Source organism: Dendrobates tinctorius, unplaced genomic scaffold (assembly GCF_039654945.1).
Source record: "Dendrobates tinctorius isolate UK_male_01 unplaced genomic scaffold, ASM3965494v1 ptg000116l, whole genome shotgun sequence".
Lineage (NCBI taxonomy): Eukaryota > Metazoa > Chordata > Amphibia > Anura > Dendrobatidae > Dendrobates > Dendrobates tinctorius.
The window spans coordinates 14,937,508-14,949,968 of record NW_027361784.1 but is presented as its reverse complement, the minus strand read 5'-3'; the positions used below and the strand labels follow the sequence as shown (position 1 = coordinate 14,949,968).

The 12,461-nt window shown below is 43.8% G+C and overlaps 1 pseudogene; it reads left to right on the top strand.

Annotated features, from left to right (window-relative positions):
* Positions 1–6,172: 6,172 nt before the first annotated feature.
* Positions 6,173–11,241, top strand: LOC141101194 (large ribosomal subunit protein eL8 pseudogene; annotated as a pseudogene).
* Positions 11,242–12,461: the final 1,220 nt, after the last annotated feature.

Genomic DNA, 12,461 nt, shown 5'->3' with positions numbered 1-12,461 from the left:
TTAATCAGCCTCTTGCCATGCATTGATCAGAATATATTTCATATACTCAAACAGCCAAAAACACTGAAGCTTGACAATATGGTAATTAACTAACCACCCCTTTCTATACGGAATTATAAAACCAGGTATGTACAATAAACCATCAGAGTATTGATGGAATGTTATCCTGTCACCATGAGTGTACAGTGTCCTTTCTTTGAGCATTCAAAATACTCAGTCTAATTGGGAACGGCCGCAGCACACACAGGGATAGATTTATCCTAACCAAATTTCCTTAACATTTGGTGCCTGCACGCGAGGCAGTGGATGAAACGCACAGGGACCCTGCTGACCAGAGAGATGGGGGTGACGCCCACAGCCTTGGCTCATGGGACGGAAACTGCACAGCTCCATAAGTAAAGCAAGAAAATCTTGTCATCTTACCTGAATGTCCCCTATTCCCAGTCCGGGTCTCTACCTCTTGCCGGTCAGGTGTGGTCACCACCACATTCTCAGGTAGTGAAAAAAGCCCATGCTCTTATCCAAACCCTGGGATATAAGCCAAGGTGTCTGCTGCATGCTGTATGTGTTTCATGTCTGTGTAGATCTGGCAGGTAGTTGGAACAGTGACTGATTTTGCTTGTGGTTGCTGGGAAACCAATAACAGGAAGTCAAATCACTTGATAAGTTATCACTAGAGATGAGCGAGTAGTGAGTAGCTCCTAATACTCGGGTATTCGGAATGAGTAGTGAGTCCAATGTAAGTCTATGGGAAATGCTAGTAATGGGCAGAGAATGTGTGTGGGCAGAGACTTTGTGTGCGTGAAGAATGTGTGCGGGGGTCTGTGGGGCTGTGTGTCTTTGTGTTTTTGTGCCTGGCTCTGACGGACCTGTGCGGGGCTGTGCCATCCTCTGATGGTGCTGTGCGGGGCCTGTGCCGGCCCATGCGGGGCTGTGTGGGGCCTGTGCTGGGCTGTGCGGGCTATGCTGGCTCTGTGTGGGGCCTATGCAGGCTGTGCGGGCATCATCCGATGGGAGTCCCATCCGGCTATGCCCGCTACAGTGACAGCATTAGCGGATGATGGGAAAAGTAGTAGTCCCATCATCCGGCTAATGTGTTGAATATAAAAAAAGACATACAGAAAATACAACATATAACATACTGTACATACACATAGCATACAACACATAACATAGAGTACGTACCCACCTCACACACCTAATTCCCTGAAGCCATCTATCACCTGTAAAAAATGTAAATAATAAAGCAACCTATAATCACCTTTCTGCCATAATCCCATTAATAATGAGGGTCCCACTTCGATCTCCTGTGGAGAGGTGCCACATCAGCTGATGTGACTGCTCTCCAGGGGCTCCAGTGATACAGTGATGCTGCGCGGCCAGCCAATCACAGTAATGCCACAACAAAGAAGGCGGTGGCTTTACTGTGATTGGCTAACACATGCCAGGCGGGAGATCCGAATATTGCGAGGCGAGTAGTGAAATTTACTCTCTAGGATTTGAGTACCGCGAGTACCGCATTACTCATTCATCCCTAGTTATCACAGGCTTCCCATGCATAGGAGGGACAGGTGTTCCCAGGTATCCAGGCACGGATGGTGATAACTTAGAGGGGTATCACAGGTTTCCCGTACCCCTGGGCCAAGCACGATGACCCGGGCAGAGGGTGATACTCCCGGGCACCTGAGCGCCCAGTGTGATTGGCAGTTGTTGGTTACCAGAACGGCTTGTACGTGTCACAGAATAATAAAGAGGGCTTCGCTTTCTCCCGGACGTCTATTAATATTTGTAATGTATTGTTGCTTTCAATATAGAGTTAGATCAGAAAGCATTTTTACATACTTCCCCTTTTGCCTTTAGCAAGGAAATACCCCTTGTAAATCACGCTGTCACATCTGTTTTTGCTCTGTTTCCTTTTTTTTGTTTTCTGAGCTAATTTCTAGCTGTAGTGTAGCGTAGAAATTTTGAGGAACTGAAACTGAGCTGTATCTGTGACTGTGCAGTGTGCTATCTGTTTTCAGATAAGTTACTTTAGTGAGTATGGATACACCAGCATAAAAAGGGGAAGTGTGTGTGTATATGTCTGACTGCGTCTGAGCACAGACAGAAGTGTCAGAAGTTTTTAATCAACCTTTTTTGAAGTTTTTGATCACCTTTTATGAAGTTTTTGATCACTTTTTTGAGGTTTATGGAATAGACACAGTAGGTTAAGTATGTGAAGAATTTTAGACGGTTGATTTAAGCATGTGGCTTTAAAGGCAAGGCAGTCCCCAGGCTGCGGCATGACATGATGTATTGAAAGGAAAAAGGGAAGTTAGTTGAAGCTAGGTTGCTGACTGCATGGTATAGAGTAGCAGCAGACTTACAGCATTTAGGAAGTACAGTAAGTTATGTGAACGGACCAGGAAATGATTTTGTATGTGTTCAAGATGGGAAAGGGTTTTAAGTTATCAGCACCTCCCCCATATGGGGACAGGAGATATCGGACATGTGCAGTCTACTCCCAACAGAGTCCATGGTATAGGAAATTTTGCGCAGGGTGTGGCGCTCTCTGTTTCTCCCTACAGGAAGAAGGCACCATTGTCCCAACCATGCCATCTCAGGCTCTACAAGAGTGGGAGGAATTTTCTCCTCCTCCCCCTCCTCTCTGTCTCCTTTTCTCCTCCTTCTGCCACACCTTTCTCCTCCTCCTTCTTCAGGTCTCTCTCCTTCTCTTCTCCTTTCTTCTCCTTTTGCCACACCTTTCTCCTCCTTCTCTGTCACATCTCTCTTCTTCTCTCCTCCTTTCTCCTTCTTTTGCCACACCTCTCTCCCTTCTTCACATCTCTCTCCTCCTCCTCTGTCACTCCCTTCTCCTCTTTCTTCACACCCCTTTCACACCTCTCTCCTCCTCCTCCTCTGTCACTCCCTTCTCATTCTTTTTCACACCTCCCTTCTCCTCCTCCTTCTTCATTACCAGCTGGGCCAACGCCCAATTCAAAGAATGTAGTGCCCCTATGTCCAGTGCCTGTGGCACAAGGCACCTTCTCTGTCCCAGGCAAAGTATAACCATTGCCAGTTATGATATCGGGAGAAGAGGGTGAAAATCCCTCCTACAATCTCCCTACACATAGTGCTGTAGGTAGCCACCAGACGCAGCAGAGAGCACAGCCCAGGGTGCAAAGGGGGTGGTGCAGCAGCTGCACCAGCTGAAAATAAGGAACCTCAGTACCAGACAGAGCTGCCAACATTTACACCATCATGGAAGTTTAATCCTAATTTAACACAGCTTCAGCAAGGTGGAGACATCCCCATGCAGCAGGGCAACTTCTACATACAAATATCAGCCAGTATATGACCCAAGCACACAATATCACAGCTTCTCCTCTGATGAAGATGAAGATGAAGAGGGAACATCATACATGCTGCCCAGTACTAGAAAAAGAAACCCACAGGCACCAAGAAGGCAGGGGAAGATAGAGGCACCACCCTTACACTATGTGCCCTTCACCCCTAGTCAGGTGACCAGTATTCTAAATAATCTGCCAGACCCAGAGTTGCACCCCTTGCCATTTTACCGAAGAATGCAGCAGAACCATCAAACATATGCTGCAACCTGGATTGATCTCTGGGCCGTAATGGAAATAAAAGCAGGTGATGAATTCTGGCCAATCATGAAGGAACACTTCAAGTTCCAGCAGAATTAAATGTGCACGCCTGAGAGTCAGGATCAAGTATAAATGAGCAGCTCAGAGAGTGGGCCAAAGGCAGACAAGCTGGACAAGCTATCAGTCTACATGACATGAGCCAAGACAAGACAGAGTCTGTAGAGACATATCATGACAGAATGATGCAAATTTTCCAAGATTTGGGCTTCACTATTCATGAGCAGATCCACAGGCAAATGCTGACACAGGCCTTTGTGAATGGACTAAGAGAGCCAATCAGGAAACTACTGATAGTGGCCAGATCCGAGTACAGGTCAATAACCAAGGACAACCTTCTCAGAGTAGCCAAAGGGATTGAATCCCCAACTAGGAGTGCGTAAGACAGCCCCCCTTATGGTGGGCACTGGTGCAGCCAGAAGTGTGATGATACATGTGGAACTTCCTGACCTCACCTGCTGTGGTGCCAAAAAAAATATGGATATCTTGTAGCCTACATATTGTAATAGATTGTTTATATGCTTTGATATAGTGTGGTCATTAGACCAAGGATGGAAAGTATTGCAAATATGAAATATGGTTGTTTGAATCTAAACACTATATTGCAATACACTATGGTGTAATATCATTAATACTGAACTTTGACACTGAGCCACAAAGCGTTTGCTCTGTGTCAATACCGTAAGACAAGGAATTGTTCTGTGGTCTTTGAAGCTCTGTGTTTCAAAGATTCATTATCCTGATTTGTACACAAGTGACCACTGTGATATTTGCGTTGACAAACAGTGATAGATACTGAATACTTTCACTTGGGGGTGGTTGATGGGAATTCTACAAGGAGCTTTCTAACTAATTCTGTGTGGTGTATTAGGATAATAGGAATAACAACTGTATAGATAATGAATATTTATGCTGCTTGAACAAGGAAGTCTTGTGCTCAATAATAGTATGATTCTCGATTGACAAGAGAGACCAAAATGTTATGGTCTCATGTAGCAAAATTGGGTCATGCATGGCATCAATAATCGAGGACCGATTGTGATACATATCTTGACATGTATGAGTGTGTGTCTGAGTTATGATAGATATCCAGTTTTCAGAATAGGTGATTATGGAAGTCATGCTGCTCATCTTAGAGCATTATGCTATGAGCATGAAGAGTTAACTTTGTAACAAGCAACATATGTTGAACTTTGAACAGTGATAGACAACTTTGACAAGTTGACCAGAGGCAAACAGACCCTGGGTTATAATCAGTAGCAAAACATTGTGCTATTGTTAAGAGACATGCGAATGGCAAACGAATCTCTGGTTGGTGCAAGCAAACTAAGATTGTAGTAGTCTATAATAAACAGACCTTGAAGTCATGTGCTGTTGTCAAGACAACAACGTACTGTGCAGATTCAAGATTCTGATGCAGACTAAACATACTGCACAGTTGTAATGTGGGAGTGTTGTGTATAAAAAGGTGGACCCTATGTCAGTGAGGAGAGGGGACATTTCCAGCAGGGACATTTCCAGAAGCTATCGTGGGTGCACGGTTTCTGTGATGATAAGACCAGAGTATTTTCCTTCTCACTGACACTGCGGTCCCTCCAGTAGAGAAGTGATGCTACAATGCTTGGTAATGTATAGTATGGATACTTATTTCTCTATGTACTATAATTCATAATAATTGTATGATTAACATGAAATTAATTAACAAGACAGGGCAATATTATATCTGCCATTCCATTAATTTGTTGTATTATAATCATTGTATAATAAATTTGTGTTATATCCAAGTAGTAGCCTTCTTTAAAGCTGTATCCGAACCTTATTGCTGAACAGTTGGCAATACATAAATTGGCGTAGTCGGCAGGATACGCAGAAGGCTCAGAAGTTTTTTTTTTCTTTGTTGGGATAAGAAATAATCCTCACATCCTAACTTATTTTAGAGTAAGAGAATAATTTGTCGGCACTAGGCCAAAATGTTTTGGTTTTTAGCACAAAGTCAGAAAAACAAAATGTTTAAGAAAGGGAAAAAGAGAGAGGATGGTTGTGTGGAGATCCCTGGCTGGACCAGGGCTCCATACAATATTATAGCACAGGAAATGCGTTGTTTTGGATTGGCAGAACCCTGGGAGAATAAGCTCAAGGGCTCAGAGCCCCATGATGTTGTTGGTTTACTCATGGGGATCCCTGCAAAGGCAGGTGATGCAGTTAGCCCCTCAATGTTGGTAAGTTACTTGAGATTGTCCCTGCAAAGGCAGGTGATGCAGTTAACCCCTGATGTTGTTGATGTACTTAGGGGTGTCCCTGCTAAGGCAGGTGATGTGGTTAACCACTCCATGTTGGTGAGTTACTCGAGGGTTTCCCTGCAAATGCAGGTGATGCAGTCAGCACCCACTGATGTTGTTGAAGTACTCAGGGGTGTCCCTGCTCAGGCAGGTGATGTAGTGTCTGTAGGACGGCGTATGTGGATTTTACTCAGTACATACTGAGATATGCCTGAGCAAAACACCCACATGCAAAGAAAGTTGTCGGAAATGGAGCAAAAAGTGGTTGTAAGTGAGTCTATTGAGACTCCAGGGTGGGTGGAAACCCCATATCATATTTTGTTACACAGTGTTGGTTCAAGTGAACGTTGTGGCAAATATTGGCAAGATGCAGAGCCTGTTGATGTAGCAGAATGCTTGCAGAAAGTAAAAGTAGAAAAAGGGAAAGAATTATGTGCTCTTGGTAGGTGTGGCTGGATCCCGCTATCTGCATATAGAAAACAGCATGAGGAAAAGCAAAGAATGTTAACTAAAGTGCAGGAATTGGAAATACAGCTATGTGAGGCCCAGAATGTATTGGTGGCAGCACAGGGTCAGAATAAGTTAGTAATGGACAAATGTGTTGGAACTCAGCATGATGCAGGACAGGCTGCTGTATGTGTAAAACAGTATAAGTGCAGAAAGAAGAGGGGGAAGGTGAAAAGGAAGAAAGCTTTGGCCATGGCCAGAGCAGAGATGAGAGGAACCCAGATCAGTGGGATGGTGATGCACAGGAGTCAACTGACTCCAAAACTGTCACCAACCCAGAACAGGGGGATGATCATTTTGATGGGGAGATGGAAGAAATGGATCCTCTTCTTAACCCATTAAAAGCTCATCGTATTTGCCAGACCCAGGTTGTAGAGATGGCTACAGGGAAGCAAAACCAGAATTAGGTAGAAGATTGCATTGTGTCTAATAGATCTGAGTTGCAATCTATCTTAAGTAGAAGAAATACTAGGGGTGGCAAGGCCCCGGCAATGTTCAGATTCAGGCGATCTGATGATCCCATGTTGTTCTGTAGTAATTATTTGGCATTGTACAGAAATGTTTGCTATCATCCAGATATGTCTCAGAATGATCCTAGTTTTCTATTTTCAATGGCAAATCATTGTAATGTAGATTATGCCACAAGAGTGTCTCTAAGAAATACCAGTTCATATGAAAAATTTGTAAAACTATTAAATGAGTGGTGTCTTAAGTCAAAAGAGCAGGATGAAGTATCCAAGAATGTGTCTGCTGTTTACAGGCCTAGGTATTGCTTTAAATGTGGGAAGACAGGCCACATTAGACGTTATTGTAATCCCAAACCAGAGAGCCATTCACTGCACCAGAAGATTGATAGTATTGAGAATAAGGAAGGACTTGCCATCTATGATGATACTGAATTTACAGACTCCTGTAGAAAAGCCGACTTTGCTATAACTGCACAAAAGTCGCAAGAAATGCAGATCCCAACGGTGGATAAGAGTGAGACTGGGAAAGAGCAGAATTTATCATATTGTAGACCCCAAAAAGACGGTGCTACTATTCCTGTGTTCTGTCTATGGGGCTGGATCATTTTACATGGGTCACCAGTGATCATTCCTGGGTTATCCTTTTAAGACAGTGTCCAGTGAGGTTTGTTTGTTTGTTTGTTTTTGTACAGATAGGATAAGGACAAAGTGCAGTATTTGACTTGTACGTATTCTAACCTTTTTCTTTGTGTTTTCTTTCTCCAGACTGGACAAACCAGTTTTTCAGAGGAATCAGATTCAATGTATTTAGCTATATATAAGACATGGGGGTAGACTAATGAGCTCAAAGGTAAAGGTTAAAATAATTGTTTGCAAACAATTAAATAAGTAATCATCCCATTGTGATGAATTGGACTGTATTTAGCTAAAAGTTGTGATTTAGTTTTATGTATGTTTTTAATCTTTATTTTCAATTAGGAACATAATAGGTTTGTAAAATCCGTTTGTAAGATGCACCTTGAACAGTGATGTTTGATATTTCAATGAATGGAGGTAATGTGATAGATCATATTTATCCAGCAGAAATGTATGAATATTGAGTAAAGTGACATGTCAATAATACAGAGAGAAGCTAGAATAGCTCAGCCAGTGGATTTCTAAAATTTGGTGGAATTAATTCGGTGTCCTGAATCTGCTCAGGTTATTTCGGAAGTAGCAGTCAATGTGATCTCAGATAATAGTGTTTTTTGTTTTCCCTTTAGATCAAAATCTGATCTGTAAGTGTTGCATTATTGCTTTCATCTTGTACGACTGCTTTCAAGAGCCAAGCAATCTTCAGACAGATGCCAGCTATGGAAAGTGTGGATTTCTGAAAACCAAACAGAATCTATGGCTTTACTTGGCTCAGTGGATGAACAGATGAACACTAGCCATTTTGGAAGGGCAAAGACCAAGAAGATGTGACCCAAGATGTGAACTGTACTGAATAAAATTTCTAATGGGAGATATGATTAACAGAAGGATTCCAAGAATTATGCCAGCTGATCCATGCTGTCAGTGGACTTGTGATAAACATTTAAATATGATGAATCAGACTGGGGATGGGGAGAGGGTTATTATATGTGGCTCCAGTTCAGATAAAAAGTGCAAAAGTATGAGGGTGGGCAAATATGACGTGTAACAGTATAGTGATCGCTCCATCATTTACAGAACATGTAAGATTGCCTAGAGGTGGGATGTTTTCCTTTGGAAATATCACTTCTCGTTATATTCCAACTAATGTAACTAGTGGGTTAGTTGTTAGCTCTAGGTTAACTTTAAGGAGTAATTTGTTTTATGCATACATTAGTTTGTTGTTGTTGGATAAATAATGTGTGGCTATAAGATATCCAAGGGTGGATTGTGGTGCTAATAAAAATATGGATATCTTATAGCCTACATATTGTAATAGATTGTGTATATGCTTTGATATAGTGTGGTCATTAGACCAAGGATGGAAAGTATTGCAAATATGAAATATGGTTGTTTGAATCCAAACACTATATTGCAATACACTATGGTGTAATATCATTAATGCTGAACTTTGACACTGAGCCACAAAGCGTTTGCTCTGTGCCAATACCTTAAGACAAGGAATTGTTCTGTGGTCTTTGAAGCTCTGTGTTTCAAAGATTCATTATCCTGATTTGTACACAAGTGACCACTGTGATATTTGCGTTGACAAACAGTGATAGATACTGAATACTTTCACTTGGGGGTGGTTGATGGGAATTCTACAAGGAGCTTTCCAACTAATTCTGTGTGGTGTATTAGGATAATAGGAATAACAACTGTATAGATAATGAATATTTATGCTGCTTGAACAAGGAAGTCTTGTGCTCAATAATAGTATGATTCTCGATTGACAAGAGAGGCCAAAATGTTATAGTCTCATGTAGCAAAATTGGGTCATGCATGACATCAATAATCGAGGACCGATTGTGATACATATCTTGACATGTATGAGTGTGTGTCTGAGTTACGATAGGTATCCAGTTTTCAGAATAGGTGATTATGGAAGTCATGCTGCTCATCTTAGAGCATTATGCTATGAGCATGAAGAGTTAACTTTGTAACAAGCAACATATGTTGAACTTTGAACAGTGATAGACAACTTTGACAAGTTGACCAGAGGCAAACAGAGCCTGGGTTATAATCAGTAGCAAAACATTGTGCTATTGTTAAGAGACATGCGAATGGCAAACGAATCTCTGGTTGGTGCAAACAAACTAAGATTGTAGTAGTCTATAACAAACAGACCTTGAAGTCTTGTGCTGTTGTCAAGACAACAACGTACTGTGCAGATTCAAGATTCTGATGCAGACTAAACATACTGCACAGTTGTAATGTGGGAGTGTTGTGTATAAAAAGGTGGACCCTATGTCAGTGAGGAGAGGGGACATTTCCAGCAGGGACATTTCCAGAAGCTATCGTGGGTGCACGGTTTCTGTGATGACAAGACCAGAGTATTTTCCTTCTCACTGACACTGCAGTCCCTCCAGTAGAGAAGTGATGTTACAATGCTTGGTAATGTATAGTATGGATACTTATTTCTCTATGTACTATAATTCATAATAATTGTATGATTAACATGAAATTAATTAACAAGACAGGGTAATATTATATCTGCCATTCCATTAATTTGTTGTATTATAATCATTGTATAATAAATTTGTGTTATATCCAAGTAGTAGCCTTCTTTAAAGCCGTATCCGAACCTTATTGCTGAACAGTTGGCAATACACCTGCCTATCAGAATTCTTTGTGTCTTGCATGGGGATTGATGGTCAATTCAGACATTCCCAGCTTACAAAGCCTCTGAGCATGTGGACACAGCCAGGACACTCCATCCTGTCCCAGTTTGTGGTGTCAAGGACCTGCCCACTCAATGTGCTGGGAGCGGACCTACTGCAGAAGCTGAAGGCGACCATAGTGTTCCAGGAAGATGGGACTGTGACACTTTCCTCACCCCTGACCCAAGAAGAATCAATCATGCTGGCAGCCCTACAGGAGCCTCAAACAAGCGGTGCAAGCCTACTCAAGGAGGTGCTGGACATAGTACCAGAAAACCTTTGGTCCAAGGGACCCCAGGATGTGGGGAGACTTCAAGTTGCCCTGTTCAGGTGTCACTCAAGTCTGGAACCCCGTACCCTCGTAAGGCTCAGCATCCCCTGTCCATCACCCAGAGTCAAACTGTCTCTGACCAACTGAAGGTCTAAGTGAACCCACTGTTCGAGAAACGGCCTAAGAACTTTGGCATTGGCCAGGAAATTCAATCCGAAAGGGACCTTACCCGCTTCGTGAAATGGCTGCGCTACATCCGGCTCCAGTGCCAGAGGAACATCTTGTACAAGATTCTGAAGGTGCTCCCTGCAATCAAACAGTTCATCCAGGCCCTGGATCGGCAGACAGCCACTGAGCTCTTCAAACTGGCGCACAAATGCTGACCTGAGACCAAGCTGGAGGAAAGGAAACGGCTGCTGGCCCGTACTGAGCAGAAAGCAGCTGGTAAAGGAGATGTCCCAACAAAGAGACCCCCTTTGATCAGAGTAGGTGTTAAAACAGTGACCACCTTGGTGGAGAACAAGAGTGCCCAGCTGGCGTCATCTCTGATGAAGAGGATCCCAGTAAACGGCTTGTTTTACTGCCAGCTCTATGCCAGAAGATGGGAGTCCCTCATTGCTTAGTGTAGGGCAAGGCCGACTGGGCCGCCTCGTTCATAGGAATCATTATGCAATCCTCGCTTTTCTCGGTCAAGAAAAAGACTGTGAAAGAAGAACCAGCCGAATTCAGAATTATGCATGACCTGAAGGCTGTCAGCGAGGCTACAGTATTTGAAACCCCAATTGTGCCAAATCCACACACTCTGCTCTCAAATGTGCCTGCCACAGCAACAGTGTTCACAGTGATTGACCTGACCAACACTTTTTTCAGTGTTCCCCTTCACCCGGATGACCAGTTCCTGTTTGCCTTCATGCACCAGGGGTGCAGTACACATGGAAAGTGATGCCCTAGACGGCCCAGAACAGTTCACCAAAGCAATGTCCTCCATCTTCGCTAACTGGATCACAGACCATGCAGAAGTAGTTCTTCTACTATATGTGGACGACTTGCTCCCGTGTGCAGCTTATTTTGATACCTGTGCAGCCCATTCCTTGTCTCCCCTACTCTACCTGGGGGAGCAGCAATGCAGGGTCTCGAAAAACAAAGTCCAGTGGTGTCAGAAGCGAGTTACATTCCTGGGACACTGTATTACCTGCCAGACGAAACACCTGACAGAGGACTGGAAGACCACTGTGGAGAAGATGGCTCCCCCAACAACTCCAAAGATGCTGCAGCCCTTCCTTGGTCTAGTTTCGTATTGCAGAACTTGGATCCCTGATGCCTTGGTCTTAATGCAACCTCTGCATGATTGCATCAATGCAACCACGTTCCTCCTGTTGGATGCAGCCTTCATCTCATTCAGGAAATTGAAAGACTCCATAGTCTCCGCACCAGCACTTGGCCACCCTGACTACAACAAGCAATTCCATCTTTACCTGATGGAAAAAGAAGGTCATGCTACTGGTGTCATGACACAGATCCATGGAAGAAAACAGAGACCTCTAGGTCACTTCTCAGCCTGCCTGGATTCAGTTGCAAGGGGTGCCCCTCCTGCATGACGGCAGTGTTTGCAGCACATGCCCTCCTGGATAAGACTGCTGACTTCAATCTTGGACATCCATTGGAGATCCTGGCTCCGCACGACATCTCAGCAATTCTCAATCAGACCCAGCCAAAATATCTCTCCACCTAGTGGCATAGCGTGGGGGGGCGGGGGGGGGCGGTCCGCCCCAGGTGGCACGTGTGTGGGGGCGGCGCGGCAGCAGCAGCAATTCCTCTCCTCTGTGGGAGAAGCACGGAGGCACAGTGCAGCAGCAGCAGATTTTGGCAGCGAGGGCAGGTGGGTCACGGGGTGCCATGCTGGATCCACCCCTGAGTGCTGAGATCACTGGAGACATTCAGGGCAGCGGATCAAGTGCACT